The sequence below is a fragment of the Pan paniscus genome, chromosome 18 (genome assembly GCF_029289425.2).
Source record: "Pan paniscus chromosome 18, NHGRI_mPanPan1-v2.0_pri, whole genome shotgun sequence".
Lineage (NCBI taxonomy): Eukaryota > Metazoa > Chordata > Mammalia > Primates > Hominidae > Pan > Pan paniscus.
Genome location: NC_073267.2, coordinates 89450131 through 89469201, shown reverse-complemented (window position 1 = coordinate 89469201; position 19071 = coordinate 89450131). Strand labels below are relative to the sequence as shown.

The window sequence follows — 19071 nt, the reverse complement described above, 5'->3', positions numbered from 1 at the left end:
GAGGACAGGAATTTTGGGAGGACACTACTCACTCTCCATTCTTCAATCTATCTTGCTACCAAAATCACATTACCCAGTCACTGCATGGTCGTATCCTTCCAGGCCTCAAAAAGCTAAAAACAACTTTACACGTTCCCACTTTCTTGACCACCATAAGCTACCTAAGCAGTCTGTTTTCCAATCATAGTGCACATTAATTTTAAGTACTTAAAAGAATTATAACCCTGATAAACTATAAACTCTATGGGAATAGAAATCTAGTCTGCCCTTTTTATTCCCATTTCCAAGCATGCCGCGCAGCTTGTGTGTAGGTGTTCAATTGCTGTCTCTTGAATGAAGACGCGGTGAGTTGAGCCTCAGTTTCAAGTCCTCTACCTGACTTCAAAGAGTCCTCTATTACCTGTCACTGCACCATCAGCTCCCGTCAGCATTTGCTGAGCAAAAATTAGGTGCTCTCAGTAGATACTTGCTGGTTGATTGATCAATCCATCAACCAGGTTTCCTGCTCTGAAGCGTTTTTAATCTGGGTCTCCAGAGGGGTGAGGTAAGGGGCATAAGAGGGGCAAAAGATGGACAGTAGAGACACTTGATCAGCATTCCCGCCTTAGAACTTCTGGGACTTGCGCAAGGTTTCAATTTGCCTGAGAATCCACTTGTAGTCCTTCAAGGAGATATAAAAGCAATGACCTTTGGAGCCATGGAATGTGGGGACCAGCACATGGACATGAAGATTCATATGAAGAGTATGGTATGAATTAAGATTCACGTTTCTCTGCAGAGAATGTTGGAGAAAGGCAGGGTGCTGACTTAAGTTGGAGAGATGCCAGTAACCTGCATTCTCACCTGGATCAGCAATAGGTCTGTGCCAGTAAAGAAAGTTTGTGAAAGTTACACTGGATGGCCACACGTCTTCTAATACATGCCACCTTGGTGTGACTTGCACCTGGGTCTTTAAAAAATGATGTTCTGAGACTCTGGATGAGGTTGCCCCTAGAATGAAGCTGAGACCAGTGAAAGCAGCTGTTTCTGATGTAGCTAATCTTTCTGTCAGTTGGCTTCTGCAGAAAATGTTAATGTCTATCTAGGATGATTACAAAAAAAAAAAAAAAAACAGAAAGAGCAGAGGAGAGGTTGGGGTACCAATCACTTTACTGTGAAATTTGGTCATAGGCCATCACAATTGTTACCCACATCTGAGTCAACTCCTTCCCCACCTCTACCCCAAGCTGATGTGTCCTGAAGCAATGAACTTCAGACATCTAGTAAGTCAAAAGACATGTGCATCTACTGTTTTATTTTTCCTTGTTGGTTTTTCTTTTCTAAGTGTCCTAAGTCACCCATCCTCTTAGCACCTATTTTTTTCGGGGATTACAGAACTAAAGCTGGCTTTATTTTGTTTCAGTTCCCTTGTATCCATTTCAATAGAATCACTAATACCACTCATTTTCAGATTTTGTGTGCTTAATAGATTGGGAATATGAGGTCATGTGTCCAAAAAGATAATTATCATTCTGGGCAATGATTGAATGGTTTCATTGTCCTCAAAATATACTGCAGGCAAAAACGACTTTTGTTATGGCATTACCTGATGTGTGTGTGATTCCCGAAACTTCACATGACTCAATTTGCCATTCTAGAATAACAAAAAGTTAACTTTGCTACAAGGAAAGTGGAATTTTAATAGCAGATACGTCTGTATTATCAGGAAATGCAAGCTATGCAAAAATTGTGTTCACTACTAGTTTATCAGATCCTGGTGAGTGAGAGTTTATCACATGTGCCTATAAGTTACTGAATTTATTTATTTCCAAAATTCTCATCACTTGGAGCTGGAGGGATGAGCAGCACCTCCCCTGGCTTTCTGTAGTAAGAACATTGGTTCACAACACTTCTTTCACAGCCTCTTTTACTTCCTGGAGGCAGAGAGGGCCTCAGCTTTGTGCTCTCCCGGTGGAATGTGGATGTGAACTGAGGTCACCATTCCCACAACTCTTTGAATCCCAAAAGGACTGACATAAAGGATTCTTGGAAAGAATGTCCAGCTTCAGGCCAAAGCAGGAAATAGGAAATGCCAAAGACTAGGTGCATAGATTAAATCATGACGAGCAACCTAGAACTTTCTTCGGTATTTCAACTCATCATGTTGCTGCTGAGCTCAACATGGACGTGCCAAGAGTGGCCCCACTTAGAGGTCTGCCTCATCTGTGTGGCTGTGTAGCTTCCATATGGCCCCAGACTTCCCACTGCTCCTGACCTAACCACAGCAGCACCCAAGACAACAGGGCACCATGGACAGGGTTTATGTTGCCATCTCTGGCCAAGCATGTTTCATTCTCTATTTGCTTTCTATCTCTTCAACATCCCCTTCATCTCTCATCATCAATCTGCATCAATGTAGCATTAATCTTCAATAATAATCAAAGATGAGACCAATCAGTCAAAAGACTGGATGTAGAAACTGAAACTTTTGGGTATGAGTCTCACTGCATCACTTACTAGGTGAGTGAACTTAGGTAAGTGACTGATCACCTCCCAGCACTCACAAGCCTAAATGTCCTCCAATAGAAAACGGGTAACAATACCTACCTGACACAAGCTGAGATTCAAAATGCCTGTACCACATGCCATAATCCAGGGGCAGGGTGGGAAAACCACCTTTGCTGCTGGAACTTTTGAACCATGTGCTCTCATTGCAACGATAATCTAAAGTAAAATTGGCAAAGCATTTTCTGCACTATCCGGATGACCCTTTATATTTAAAGAACTGCCATTGCATTTTAATGCCGATGGTTGCAAAGAAAGCTTGCAAGATCTAATACTAATTTGTTTGGCTCTACTAGTGAAAAAGGAATAAAAGGGAAATAAATTTAAAATTATACACTGCTGTCAAATCAATGCCAAGTAACATCATGATGCCCAGTATAAATGGGGAGCAATCATGGGACACTTGAGTCATCATACCGCGTGTAGGCTTGGTGAATGGAAATGTCCTGTACAGCAGCATTCAATACCGCTTTTGCATAGTAAGTTTTGAATCAGTTTCATCAAAACCATATCATCTGTTACATTTAAGTAAAATTTATGTAGCTTCGTTTGCATTAAATTTATTAATTTATTTTGTTTTTTAGTTTCTTAGCAGCAATAAGCATTGGGAGGTAAAACAGAATTTTACTTTCCAAATTTTTTTTAAAACATCATACTAAAAAGAATATGTCAGATTTTATTCCGTACTTTAAGTGGATTCTGTGTGTAACTAAATTGGGGAAGCATTCTAATAACGTACTTGAACTTCTACATAGTAAATGACCCAGAGAAGATATATAAGAAATGCTGAGTTTTCTTTTTGGAGGTGTGTGTAATGGCAGTGTATCTTTTGCATGGTGAAGGATAGGAAGGATAAAAAAAAATGAATAGTCATAAATCTGTCTCTTCATCACTTTTTATGTGCACCTGGTAATATGTTAAGGATGTTGCTTAGATTGCCTTTCTAATCTTCATAACTATTTGAAGACTCAGGATATTCTCCACTATATTACATTGCCTTCCTGCCTTCAAGGATCTGACAGTCTACTCAGGAAATGACTCATGCATAGAAATCATTCATTTGAGGTTATGAATGTTAAATGCTAAAAGAAAGGTACGTGAGAGCTCTAAGAAGAGAGGGATCTGTCAGGGTGGGTTGTCTGGAAGGTTTCATGAATTGAGGGTCAGATATGGATTGATAGCATTGCAGGAATGTTCCATCTGTCCCTCCAGACTCACTGTTCCCCTTCTGCACCCTCCTCTGAAACCCCAGGAAGCACCTTTCATAGATGATAACAACAGTTTCTCTTGCTAACTACCTGGTTTCCCTTTGGGCTCCACCAAAGGGATGGCAACTTGTTGTTCCACAGAAGCTTGGAAGAAAGTTTTCTCCTTTCAGAGGTCATCTTCTTCTGGAAGTCTCTTAGTAGGTTTCATGGTCAGATCACTAGTGGGACTGGATGTCTAGAATGGAGGGTCCCGTGAGGGTTCCAGAGCAGTTTCAAAATGATTTGCATGGTGTTGCTTTTCATACATTTAGCCTCTAAGCTGCGTGCCAGGCAGAGGTGTATCCATTGGTGTCCCCTCAGGAAATGCAGCTTTATCATGAGCATGTAACATGGGCACATAAGATAGCTGCCTGCCAATATCAGAAAGTTGGTTGAAATCAATCAGAGGAGAAACCAAGCCAAGATCTTGGCAAAAGCATGAGGAGGACACAGGAGTGTGGGAAGACAGGAGTCAAGCTATTTATTCCTTGGCATCCCCCTTCTTGACAAGTTGGCTGTTCTCTCTACTGAAAGCCAGAAGCTGGGGGGGAATGTACCTCCTCAACCCCTATCCATGCCACTGTATGTTATTTATTCCTCAAGTCCCGCCCTCACCTCAGTTAAATATCCCTTTAGTAAACTGTCCTCCCACTACCCAGTTTTTGTTATGTATCTGTTTTCCTCTACCCACTGCCTGATACACAGAGGGATGGGGTGATGGAGACCCCATACCAGGGATCTCAGGTGGGCAGCGGGTGGGGGCTCATCTAGGCAGGTACAAGGTGTATGTTAAGGTGCAAAGGATGGTGAACGCTGAATAAAAATAATAATTATTAGTATTGGCATTTGCAAGCCTGCTTTTACCTAACTGGAAACTAGGATCTTTAGCTCCATAAGTTTGAATCCTGGAGAGACCAGAGCATTGCCACTTCCATTTTCCACGGGAGGAAACAGAGTCACTGCTTAGACCTAAGGCAGTTTAGCTATTAAATGGCAAGGTCAAAATTCAACTGAGGTTCTATCTAATTCTGTCTCTGGATGCTCATTCAGACCTCTTTCAACCTCTCAGTGACAGAAACAGTCTGATGAGAATAAGATAAATACTTGGCTCAAGTAGCCAAGTAAGTATCCCAGTCTCCGTTGAGGGGACTTAAAAGGAAGAAAAGACCTTATACCCACCTACCCTTAGATCACAAGGGTCCTCTCTGAGGCCACCCTTTAGAGGAAGGGCTAGTGGAGCCATCTATTTTGTACAAGGAACTTCCTTGAGCTCCTTTAAACTGCAGAAAGCACCCCGCCATGTTAACTGGAACGCCCTTTCCAAGTGCAGCCAGAATCAGATTTTAGAAACTCTCTGGGCTTCTCTGAGTTAATAACTGTCCATCTTGCACCTGGCTGGCCTGCACGCCTCTGGGTCCTGAACTCTGGCCAGCAGCTATATCTGAGCTGGGGCCCACCTGCTCCTTGGAGAGTTGAAGCCTCCAGAATGAGCACTCATTAATGTGATTTCCTTGTGGTTAGGATGCTGAAAAGGCCTAGTGTGGCTCTAGGAGAAAATCATGGCATCAGGCATGCAGACCTGGCAAAGAATGTGCTGGAAAACCTGGCTGTGTGACAAACTTTTAGAGAAGGGAAGAACTTGCATCAATAAAATTTATTGCATTTTTAAATGTTTTTACATGTTTGTTATTAAATTTCTGGGAAAGATAGTACAGTTTAGCGAAGGGGGTGAAAAACACTGTCCCCCATCTTGAGTATAGCCTAGGAATATTTTTCTATATTTCTGTATAAATGCATATACACATTTTTTATTGTAAAAGTGTACATCCTGTTTACTCAAAGTGGAGTCCATGGACAGGTAGCCCTGGAATCACTTGAGAATCCACTGGAAATGCGTAATCTTGGGCTGACCCCAGATTTACCAAATGAGAATTTTAGCAAGATCTCCAGGTGGTGGAAGGGCATATAGACTATAAAGCTGAACAGTGTGGTGTTCATGTGCCAATGGTGTGAATGTGCCATGAATAATTTCATTAATCTCCTTTTAGCTCAAAAAATTATACTTTGTCTAAATTTTTATGATCACATGCTACAATACAGTGAAAAATGCTACAAAATAGCCTTTTCCATTCAACTTTGTACAAACAATAATGACGGTGATCACCATTGTTACTATGATTTATTAAGTGCTAATTACTTGCTAGGCCCTGTGATGAAAGCTTTACAAGAATTCTCATCTCATCCTTATCATGGCCTCCTACAAAAGGGCTATCTCTCATTTAGAAGTGATGTTACAGAGGCATATTTTAAATAAAGTATTTCAAATAATTATGATATTTTAAATATTGATATTACTATGACCGATGATAACGGTGATAGCATGTATTGGTCACACGCTACAGAGACTGTAGTAACTGCTTTATGTTCATTTTCTAAATCTGAACTTCAAAGGCTGAAGAGGCAAGTGTTATTAACCTCTCAAAATCAAGGTAAACAAGCTCAGAGGTTAAAAATCTTGTCCAAGGTCACATCTCAAGATCACAGTAGAATGCCAGTCTGGACGTGGGCTTGCTCGTTCCTCCACTCTCAGTCATCATGGTGCAGGAAGAGGAATGTGCTAATTTGCTTTCAGTTCTTCAGTGCATCCTTGGGGCCTCACCTCTCTGTCACTGTTGAGCTCCTAAGCAGGCCATTCTTCTCCCCAATCTTTTGTGTGTGAATAGAGAAGGGGATTCACCGCACTGCCTCCTTGGGGGGATGGGCTTAGAGAACAGAGGATTTGTTCCTAATCACACATCTCCACAGCAGAGCTGCAGGCATCGGAATCCTCAGACATTCAGACTGGCCAGCCGTGTGGCAAATATCCCAGGACTTTGCTGGGAACAATGGGCACTGAACTGCAGGTGACCCGACCTGCTAATCGCTGCCTGATTACCAGCTAATCAGTGCCTTGTTTGGGACACTGAATCCCAATTCCCTTTGGACTGGGCTGGGCCTTGGCAGACAGTCACCTGGTTAATGTGGCAGGGGCGAGGCAGAGGGTCATGTGCTCCAGTGCACGGAGTGGCCAAAGGCCACCGTTGGGGAAATGGTCACAGGGTCAGTCTCTCCCTCTGATCCTGGGCAACTATAACATTTGTCAACAGCAGGGAAGTGAATCGAGGTGGAGAAGTAAAGGCCAGTGCCTCTTTCCTGAAGCCTATGGAAAAAACAAGTGAATCGACCTTTAAAGGCACAGAGAAAACGGAAGTGTTCTTTTTTCAGAATTTCTGAAAGGAAAATATCATCTGGGAGGGTGAATTAACCACCATCAAGAACCCCATAGCTACCACCTCCATAATCAATATCATCACCACATCATCACTCTTACCACTTCTGTCATGGTAACCATCACCCCACCCCCATCCTCACCATCACCACCACCTCTACCACTACCACCACCACTACCATCACCATTACCATCATCACCACCAGCAACAACGCTTCTATTTCCACCACCACCCCACCACCACCCTCACCACCACCACCATCACCACACCACTACCTCAACAGTTGCCACCCTCTCTCCTACCATGGCCTCCACCACCACCACCACCATTACCACTAGCACCATCACCATCATGATCACCATCATCCCTCTCCCACCATCACCATCACCACCACCACCACCACCACCACCATCAACAACATCATCATCCCTCTCCCACCATCACCATCACCACCACCACCACCACCACCACCATCACCAACATCATCACCACTGCTGTCACCATCACCACCCCCTCCCCACCATCGCCACCAAAATCACCACCACCACTATCACCGTCACCATCACCACTGCTATCACCATCACCACCCCCTCCCCACCATCACCACCACAATCACTACCACCACTACCATCACCATCATCATCACCACTGCTTTCACCATCACCACCCCCTCCCCACCATCACCTCCTCCACCATCATCACCCCACCCCCACCTCCACCATCACCACCACCAACACCATCATCACCATGCCCTCGTCACACCTCCCACCAACACCATGTCCCTGATCACCACCACCACCATCACTACTTCTGGCCCTGCTGCCACACCACCACCACCACCATAGTTATCATTACCACTACCAACACTGCCATCACTGCTACAACCATTACTACCACCATTATCACTATTATCACCACCCACACCACCATCACCAGCACCACTTCTACCACCACCAACACCATCACACCACTATGAGGACAACCACCTTCACCAATGACTTATCATCATTAATTTCACCACCACCAAGAACAATGAAAACAATACCATCACTGCTGTTCCCACCACCATAACACCACCACGATAGCTGCCACGCCTAACTCACATTGCCATATCCCAAGGAAGCAGTTTAGAGTAGTATTTTTAAAACACTGGTTTGAGATTCAGACCAATTTAGGATCTATTCCAAGAAGTACTAGTTGTTTGAGTTTAAATAATCAATTAACCTTTGAAACTTAATTTCCCCCCCACAAAAAAAAAAAAAAATAGAAACAGTAATAGAGCCAGCTCATAGGAATGTGGCTCATACTGAACATTTAACACAATGTTTGACCCATAACTCAATGAAAGTTCACTATCTTTATGATCATTATTTCCGCCCCAACTCCTTTTTAATACACAGCTGCTCCCCTAGCATTTTTGCTTGAAAATGGGTGAGGAAAGGACAATTTATCCCTTTATTTCTAAATGTCATGGGACCCTCTAGGCTGCCTGACATCCCTTAGAAGCAGGGGTGTGGTCATGGCAGTATGAGCTGAAGAAAGTTCCAGATTTGGACTCAGCTGTCTGGGTTTGAATCCAGATCTGCTTTTTAAAAGCTCTCTGACCTTCAAAATGTGTCTGTCCTCTCAGAGACTTCCTCTTCTGAAAAATGGGGAATGATCATCTTTTCCTTGAAGCATTTGGGGAGGATTCTATGAGATAAGATAGAGAAAAGCCCCAGCAGATGATGGGCAGAGAGTAGGTACCCAATGCATGGAATAGACTTTGATTTGCTGATATTTCAGTTTTGAATAAATAATTATAAGGAAGTGAAAAATGTATGCACTGCTCTAGAGAACCTTCTACTGGGGAATAAAATCAAGTCTTTCTCTCTTCCAGATGGAGCTGAGCCTGACACTCTAACCGGTTCTCTGGGTGTACTGCAAAGGTCTAATAAAAGGCACCTTTGCCCGGTTGCTTCAATTCTAGGAAGCTGTTCAATGTTTGACTATATTTCTCCATACTCATTTGAAAACAGTTCATCAGGTTAGTTCAGTTGAATTATTGCTCCTTGGGAGTTTTCCAAACCCTGGATTTCCTTTGGAGAGAGCTAGATTCTATTCCATTCTTGGAATTCAGCTCCTTGCCCCTCTCTGTGACCCCGGATCGCAAATGCAGTAAAAATAAAAATATCCTGCTGCCTCCTGCACTAAGAAAGGACTCCCTGGCCTCCTGCTTAGAGATGGAATCTCATCTCTTGGGATTTTCAGAGCAAGAATGTTAGACAAGCTGTCCTTTTTCCTTCTTCATTTCTACATCTTGGTCACCGACATTTTGGTAGCAGACACTAGCAATAATGGATACTCCTAAAAGTATATATATGGTAAGAAGAAGAAAGGGAAAAAAAAATTCTATCCAATCACACTTGGCTCCTCCATACCCTGTATGAAGTGTTACTTAGTAGATTTTGTTAACCACGGTGAAAGAACTTTCAGCACAATTCCATCCATGGTCACTTAGCACAGACTACATATGGGGGAGTTAAGGGAGGCAGTGAAGAATTCTGAACCCACATAAACAAATTCCCTAGAATTAACTTTAGCAAATGCAGCACCTGGCTGGGGCACTTCTCAGATCTCCTAAGGAACACCAGGACAGGTAGACTGTCAGCCAGAGATGCAGTGTTTCATATTCTGAGTTTTCTTTCTTGTAAAAGTCTAGATTCCACTACCAATTAAGAAAGAAAGGATGTAGGAAAGAAAATTTATTAGCAGGTAGTCCACAAAGTGTCTTTCGAATCATTTCAAATTTCACTTCCACCTCTATGGTGTTGAGTCTTTTGTCAGGGTGGACTGACCCCTCTAATTCCCCACCTACCTCTGGATAGGATCTAAAGTCTTCTTTGAGCCAATTGCTACATCAAGGGTTTTATTGCCATTTAATTCTCCAAGCAACCCTGATTGCTTTGCCTTTTCTTATTTTTTTACCCAGTACTGCATTTCTAAAAAACTTCACACACTGCTAATCAGTGATTCCAGATAATTGTTTCTAACTGCCGCATGGTATTCCATAAAGGTCACCTCTTCAATTTACTTTCCCATTTCTGCAGCTAAGGACCCCCTGGTTGCCTCTGTGGCCCAGCAATCACAGGTCTTGGCTGCATGAAATCCTCTTAGATTCCCTCTTCTGGACCCCAGGACCCAAGTGGGGATTCTTTGGGATATTCTGAAAGGGAACTACTGATTCTAATGTACATAGATGCTCAATTTTTGTGAGCTTATTCTTTGGATTGGCTTCACTTCTATAACCCTAAGAGGTGGACGTGAAAAGTCATGTGTTCTCACATCTTAGACTTGGCATTATCCAACTTGCCCATTTTTACCAATCTGATGAGTATAAACTTATAGCTCATTGGATTTGGTTTGCTTTACCCTGATTTTGAGCTTTATATTATTATGTGAACCATTTGGATTTTTACCTCTGTGATTTACCTGTCATATTCTTTGCCTCTGTTTATTTTTCCTTGTTTGTTTCTTTTTTTATTTTTATTTTTGAGACACAGTCTCGCTCTGTTGCCCAGGCTGGAGTGCAGTGGCGCGATCTTGGCTCACTGCAACCTCTGCCTCCTGGGTTCAAGCAGTTCTCCTGCCTCAGCCTCTTGAGCAGCTGGGACTACAGGCACACACCATCGCACCCAGCTAATTTTTGTATTTTTAGTAGAGACGGGCTTTCACCATGTTGGCCAGGCTGATCTCAAACTCCTGACCTCAGGTGGTCCGCCCGCCTCAGCCTCCCAAAATAGTGGGAGTGCAGGCGTGAGCCAGCATGCCCAGCCCTTTTTCGTTTTCTTTCTTTCTTTTTTTTTTTTTTTTTTGATAGGGTTTTGCTCTGTTGCCCTGGCTGGAGTGTGAGGTGTTATGCTAGTTCAATGTAGCCTTGAACTCCTGGGCTCAAGTGATCCTCAAACCTCAGCCTCCTCAAGTAGCTTGGACTACAGGTGCACACCACTATACCTGGCTAACCTTTTTATTTTTATTTTTGTAGAGACTGGATCTCACCATGTAGCTCAGGCTGATATTGACCTCCTGGCCTTAAGTAATCCTCCAACCTTGGCCTCCCAAAGTACTAGGATGGCAGGTATGAACTGCCATACCCAGCCCTTTGCCCCTATTTCTGATGGATTTTATGATCCTTTTCTTGTTAACTTACAGGTTACCCTCATATATCCTATACTGGCTGTTAGTCACTTGTAAATGTTGCACATATTGTGTTGCAATTTTTTAATTTTTAACTTCATCTTTACAATCTTTCATTAAAAAGAAATCCTCAACTTTTGTGTCATCAAACACTTCTTTTTTTTTTTGCTTTATATTTGGTAATTTTAGGTCTTCTTTAGAAAGTTTCTCCCCACCTCTAAGTTGTAAAAATACTCTTCTAAATTTTCTTTTGTTAACCATATAAGCTTTCCTCTCATACTGGATATCATATGCATCTGGAGTCCACCTTTGTATACTATAGAAATATAGATGTTATTGGGCCGGGCGTGGTGGCTCACACCGATAATCCCAGCACTTTAGGAGGCCGAGGCGGGCAGATCACGAGGTCAGGAGATCGAGACCATCCTGGCTAACACGGTGAAACCCCATCTCTACTAAAATACAAAAAATTAGCCAGGCATGGTGGCTGGTGCCTGTAGTCCCAGCTGCTCGGGAGGCTGAGGCAGGAGAATGGCGTGAACCCAGGAGGCAGAGCTTGCAGTGAACCAAGATTGTGGCACTGCACTCCAGCCTGGGCAACAGAGCGAGACTCCGTCTCAAAAAAAAAAAAAAAAAAAAGAAATATAGATGTTTTTGTTCTCCATATGGTGAGCCAATTTCTCAATACCATCTACTAAATAATCTAACCATTCCCAATGATTTTTAAGCCACGTTAAACATATTTCAAGTCCTCATTTATAAAGAGGCCTGTCTCCTAGGCCTCTGTTCTGTTCACTGGTCTCTGTTCTCAAGCCAGAAGCAGACCAATTTTACGATGATGGTTTTGTAGAAGGTTGACATTTTGTAGGCTAAGCCCTTCCTCCATATTCCTCTTCTTCACAGTTGGCCTAGCTCTCTGGGGGGACTTTACTCTTCTGTATCCATTTTAGCATTAATTTTTCTGTGTTCCACAACAAAAAATTTTAAAAAATACATCCAGCTGGAGTTTTTTTTTTTTTGCAATTTCATTGCATCGCGTTTTCTTTTCATCCTTTAAATAAAACAAGACGTTTTTCTTCAGATGTTTTTCAGGTGTAAGCTGAGTCTTGGAGATGTGCTCTCATTTCACATTGTAAGTCAAGGTGAAGGGTATAACTCCAGTGAGGGACACTGGCACTTTTCTCCTGACCAGCACTGTCCCAGGGCACCCAGGAAGCCTTAGCTTTGGTACCGGGTTGGGATAGTTCTGTTAATGCCTGATCCCTTCTTGAGTAATGACTCTGCTCCGGAAACTGTGCCTCAGGGCTCAGATTTCCCTCCATTTAAGCTTGTGGCTTCTTGGCCTGGAGCTTGTTCCCTTCCCAAAATGTTTGTTAGTGCAGTGGCTTTTTATGGCACTTTATGGAAAAATTAAGGGGTGGGGGTGATGACCGTATTCTGCAAATCAGCCCGTCTTTAACCTTCGTTTACTGGAATTTGAGTCCTCTGCATACCTTGTTAGCAGAAAAACCTTCAAATATATTTTTTTCCATCCAAGCTCACAATTGGAATGTTCTTTACCTCTTAACTCAGGCCAGGACAAATGTGGCCCAGGTTCTGAAAAACAGCCTCTTATTTAAAAGGCTTGTACAGCAGACTTCGCATAACATTTACGACTGCAGTTATCTACACATGGATCTGGAGGGGGCCTGGCCTGTGAAAACCAGGGACAGAGGCCACTTCATCCTGCAAATTGCTCAGGCGGGCAGTGTTGATGAACTCAGCCCTCACTCCCCGGAGCCCCTTTCCAGCTTTAAAATCATTCCTGGGGAACTACTGGATTAGAAAGGAGCCCTTCAGAAGGCAGCAGTTTCTCTGCTTCTGGAAAAGGGGGTTAGGAGACTTCAGATACAACCCAGTCTCAGATAAAGGGTGGGAAGTCAGAGATATTGGCCGTGGTACTAGCAGAGGAACAAAGGCCAAAACAAGGTCTTCCAGACATGTCATGTTTTTCTTAGAACTAGGGCCTATATTACACACAAATTTGAGATTATCTCCGACATTTATCTAAAATTAACTGTGGTTTTCAAAAGAAAAACATTTAGGGGAGGATCAGATAAGAAGGAGGCCTATTTATAATACTTGCCACGGGGAGGGAAAGGGAAGAGAAAAAGCAAGAGCAAGAGCAAGAGCGAGAGCAAGAGAGAGAGAGAACGTGACAGAGATCCTTAAAATGATACTGAACATTCTTGCGACACCATAAGCCATAACTCTGACTGTCTTTCCCTGCCTTTTATGAATAACAGAAAAGAGAACTTTTATCCTGATCCGCTGTAGTTTCTTAGAGAAAATCCTGCTCCCAAGTAGAATGCTGGATTTCCATCTCATTCTAGTTATAGCCAGAATTGGGTTACAATCATTCTGAACCACTGAGTGTGGCACAAGTCAAAATGTTTGTTCCTAGAGATTGAGATATTAGTCAGTGATGTCTGGCTCTGAAATGGTTATTTATAGATTGGAACGACCTGGAGCAGCCAGCAGAGTGACAAATGAGGAAGAGGACAGAACCTAGCTGAAGAAGCTCTGGAAGATACCATTTGAAGTCTTGAGTGCTTGAACTCACAAAGAAAGCACGTGAGTACACACTAGCACTTGAGCTCTTCATTTTAAACAGAATAAAGAATGTACTGCTATTATTGTCATTTTACAGATAGGGAAATTCAGACTCACCAGGGCTACCCAGATACAAAGAAAATGAGCCAGAATTTCAAGCAAGCCTGAGCTTAGAAGCTACACTATTTTTTTTTTTTTTTTTTGAGACATGGTCTTACTTTGTCACCCAGGCTGGAGTTCAGTGGTATTAGGTTGGCACAAAAGTAATTGTGGTCTTTGCCACTTAAAACTAGAGCCCGAAACTGCAATTACTTTTGCACCAACCTAATGCACTTACCAGAGCTCACTTACGCCTTGACCTCCTGGGCTCAAGTGATTCTCCCACCTCAGCCTCCCAAGTGGCTGGGAATATGGGCATGCACCACCCTGCCCAGCTAGCTTTTCTTTTTTTTTTTTTTTTTTGTGGAGACAGGATTTTGCCATGTTGTCCCGGCTGGTCTTTAACTCCTGAGCTCAAACTATCCTTCTGCCCTGGCCTCCCAAAGTTCTGGGATTACAGGCATGAGCCACTGTGCCCGGCCCAGAACCTATGCTCCTAACTGCCACACCAGTTGACCTCTATTCAGCCATTTTTATTTCTATAGCACTTGGTATAATTTCACTTTGCACACAGTATCTATAGATAATCATTCCAGGGCATGTAATCGTCATAAGGTTATTTATGTTGTTGCATGTGTATTACTGCATGTAATCTTCACGTGTTATTGCCTCTAACAAGTTATGTATTTCCATGTAGTCTTCATAACTGTGTATAGAAGGCCATTTTAGAGATGGAAAACTGAGACTCAGAAGTGGTAATTGTCCTACTGGTCAGAGATTTAGCCAGGGTTTGGATTGTGGAATGCAGAGGACCACTTACTTTTCACTAGACCATAAATGCTCCTCACCACTGAGGCATGTCAAATGCCAGATATCTCCAGGAACCTTAGGCTACGTCTCCATTGTTTTTGCTTTTTCCCCCCTTAGACACAGCTTGGCGAAGAACAAATGATCCCAAACACCAAACAGCACACTTGGAAACATTTAACCCGCATACTTTCAGACTTTCTGGCATGGACCAACCTCTTGTCTTACCTTTGTTCCTGGCCAGAAAGAAATGGCATGAAAGGATGGACAGTTTTTATAACCTCTTTGAGCTCTAAACCATGTTTCCTGTGCACTTAGGAGATCTTAATAGAAACCAAGTACTTCTTTTAGGCATCTATACTCTTAATGCCGTAAGTCAAGTCAAGTACCCAGGTGGTTAAGATAACTGTACCAACAGAAACATTTTTAAAAAATATCCTAACACAACACGAAGTGACCATCGCGAATTCAAAGAAGCAGGCATATTTCTTAAACGTTGAAAAGAGGTGAGTCTTTCACAAGATTCTAGCTCAAGGCCATATTTGCACAAGTATAGTCATTCCTCTAGCAAGGTTTTGTTTATCTGGCCATTAAAAAAATTAAAACAACTTTTACTTTCGGCTGTTTGAACAAGAACTGTTTTTCCAGCTGTGCAGTCTAAGGAGGATACAAGCGGCCTGGTTTGGTTATATTTTTTCCAGAATAGGAAAGTTTCCTACACAATTCTGCTTGGGCTAAACTGCATACAGAGCCGTTTATTTATACTGTTTTATCGCACACCTGTTTGGATATGGGCTATTTTCTGGTATTTAAACATACCATTTCTTGCCAATTGCTTTATCTTCAGAGTCCTATGGTTTGGCTGCAAATGTTTCTTATTAACTCAGAAAGAAACACCAATTGCTCTATGAACATTACTAGTGAGGACAAAGATAACTTAATTGTTACTTACTTCAAACATGTTATCACTGAAGAACTTTATCCCAGAAATCCATTCAAAATAAGTTAGAGGCCATTTCACTATACTTAAAGGGAAAAAAGGAGTTAACAAAGCCTTTTTGGAATACAATCTTTAATAAAACACTGTTTTTCTAAAAAAAGCCACCTGCTTATTTTGAGCTAGTATGTTGCAATGGAAGGAAAACATTGCCATTCTAGTCAGTAATGAGCTATTTTACCCACTAAGGAAGTTCTGGGATGCACAGATGGCAGCCTGAGAATTTGGGCGAAAGCCCTGACTCCACTCACATGACCTTCTCTGAATCACTTAAACTCTAGGTACTTCTCTTATTATATCAGTAAAATGTGGGTCATAATAGCTATCCAGTAATTAGATCATTTAAATCAACCCATCAATATTAAATAGCTATGATGTGATAAAGTTTGGTCTTGGCCTTGGGGTATAGAGATGAATGAGACAAAGTCTTTATATCTAGAAATTCACATTTCATAATCCTGCACATAGTAGGCCTCTCTTCTATGTTAGGGGAATCTGAATATTTATGTGTAGATTCATTAGTAGCTAACTATAAAGTCAAAACTGAACCTATAGAGTTGCAATCTAACTGTTTATGTGAAGGGGTTAGTTTTATCTTGCAGCTAAAAAAGCAGACTAAAATACTAACTTAACAAACTCTATTAGTTATCTATAGCTGTGTAACAAACCATCCCCAAAGTATAGTGGTTTAAAAAAATAGGCACTTACTGCTCACAGTTTCTGTAAGTCAGAGCCTTCGGGTCGTTCAGTTGGGTGCTTCTGCCTTAAGGTCTTTCCATAGGCTGCAATTTGTTTGCTGGCCAGGGCTGCGGTCTCATCTGAAGGGTTAACTAAACGGAGATCTTCCAAGCACAATCAAATAGCTGTTGGCATTGTTCAGTCCTTTGTGGAGGCTGCTGTACTGAGCACCTTAGTTCCTGGCTGGCTGTTGACTGGAAGGCACTCCCTCAGTTTCCTGACATGTGTGCCTCTCCATAGGGCAGTACATAAAGAGGTAGCTAGTTTCCCTGAGTAAGAGGGAGTGAGCAAAAAAGAAACCACATTTTCTGTGTAACCTAATTTTAGAAGTGACATTTCATCACTTTTTCGATCATCTGTTTAGCAGAAGAGAGCCAGTAGATCCAGCCCACACTCATGAGGAGTGGATTACACAAAGACAGGACTATCACAAGGCAGTGATATCTGGGGCCATCTTAGCAGCTGCCTACCATACAAATGGAAGCTACAATAGGTAAAGACCCATCAGCAGCCTCAACCCTATCTCAGTATAATGGGGTTGGTTCCATAGTCTCCACTTTCTGACACAGTGGGGCAGCCCCCTCCATATCTCCATGAGAAACTTCTGTTTCACTTGCAGGGCAAATCTTCTGGGATATAACCACAGTGACCTCCCCTGAAACCATTTCATAGAAAGGCTGGACAACTCTTACCTCATGGAGTTGTGAGAATTAAATAACACAAGCAGTTAACAGAAGTGCATATTGAGTATTTCAGGTTGCAGGTCCACTATACTCTAAAACTCACCCCTGCTTTCTGGATTTTAGAATGTTACCAAAAACACAAATAATCACTGCTCAATAACATGATTATGAGACAAATAATCATAAGGCAGAAATATGAGCAGGGATTATATGGGCCAATCAGAATGGATGTTGGCTGTAACCTCAGATCAGGGGTCTGAAAGTCCACTATGGTGCCAGAGAATAAACTTTTAGTTGCTTGATTTTGGAGTAATGGGGAGTGGGCAAAAGGGAATGTTCCAAAGAGGGTCTGTGTGGTCAGGGCTTTGCACTGGGGGCTCAGAGCAGTAATAAATCATCAACAATTACAAAAGTATTGTCTTCAATGTTTTAACTGGTAAGCATACAGTGAGGGACACAGTTTTACTGATTGCCATCAGCTCTGGGAATGGGCATGGTAGAAATACAGGGTGAAATGACCTGACTTGTTTGGAGGATTTGAGAAAGCCTTCTCTGACAGAGACTTTAGCATAAAACACGAAGATAAGTAGAGGTTATAAAGGTGAAAAGAAGGGGGAAAAGCATTTTATAACATGGGAACTTCCTGTGCAAAGACCCTGATACTAGAGAAGGCATGACATATTCCAAGATCCGTGGACAATATGGGGACACTAGAATAGGGAGGACGAGAGACAGACTGCGGCCACTCTAAGTCACAGGAAGGATTTGGACTTTGATTTTACAGGCTCCAAAGAAAACAAGCCACTGAAGGGATGTAAGCAAAGGCATGGTAGTATCAGCTTTTCATTCCAAGGGATCATTCCAGCTAAAGATCCCAGCACATAATCATTGTAAGAATTATTATAATTTTTCCCTGTTTCCCATTGCCATTGCAAACACAAAGACACAGTTAGTTAAAGAACACATGGGCTCTGCTGCCTTCCCTCTTGGGGAACACAAAGTCCCTGCACCTTTGGATTCAACCCACCAAAGTCTGGGTCCAAGTCTCCAGAATTAGTCAGGCAGCACAAATAATAGAAATCCTATCCCCAATCCCTGCTGCCCTGGTTTGAGTAATATTTTAAAGATTCTAGCACAAATCCCAATGTTATTTAGAGAATTAAAAACTTGATTGGGCCGGGCATGATGGCTCATGCCTGTAATCGCAGCACTTTGGGAGGCCAAGGCAGGCGAATCACGAGGTCAGGAGATCGAGACCATCCTGGCCAACATGGTGAAACCCCGTCTCTACTAAAAATACAAAAATTAGCTGGGCATGTTGGCACACAGCTGTTGTTCCAGCTACTTGGGAGGCTGAGGCAGGAGAATCACTTGAACCCGGGGAGAGGCAGAGGTTGCAGTGAGCCAGGATCGCACCACTGCACTCAGGCTTGGCAACAGAGTGAGACTCCGTCAAAAAAAGAAAAAAAAAAAATACTTGATTGTGTGTAATAAATCCTGACATAGCATCAGTGAGGACAGGAGACAGACCTAGCATTCTTGAAGACCAATATGCCAGTCACGATACTTACAATATTTTCTTTAATCCCTACAACATCTTCTTGAGGGTAGAGTTATCATACACACTTCTCAAATAATTAAGAAAATAAGGTTCAGAAAGATTGTAAAATCCAGGACACTAAACTAGTGAATGGATGTTTATTTCAAAGCTCATTTTCCCACTTGGAGTAGAGTTTTTCTCAGATGACATTGCTGTATAGCCCAGTTTCTCAACCTCGGTACCATTCACATTGAGGGCTGGATACTTCTTTTTTTGTGGGGAGCTATTCTGCACATTGTAGGATGTTTAGCAGCGTCCCTGGCCTCTACTCACTAATGCCAGCAGCATTATCCCCATATGTGACAACCAAAAAGATCTC

The 19071-nt window shown here is 42.4% G+C and overlaps 1 long non-coding RNA gene across 2 annotated transcripts in view; it reads left to right on the top strand.

Annotated features, from left to right (window-relative positions):
- Positions 1 to 19071, top strand: part of LOC103786505 (uncharacterized) — a 167894-nt gene that overhangs the window by 43684 nt on the left and 105139 nt on the right. The window contains exon 3 of one of the 2 annotated variants that reach the window (XR_010110378.1): positions 13730 to 13849. This is a non-coding gene — a long non-coding RNA (uncharacterized LOC103786505). Of the gene's footprint in view, positions 1 to 13729; positions 14911 to 19071 lie in introns of those variants that run through there. The other variant, XR_010110377.1, reaches the window with a different exon arrangement.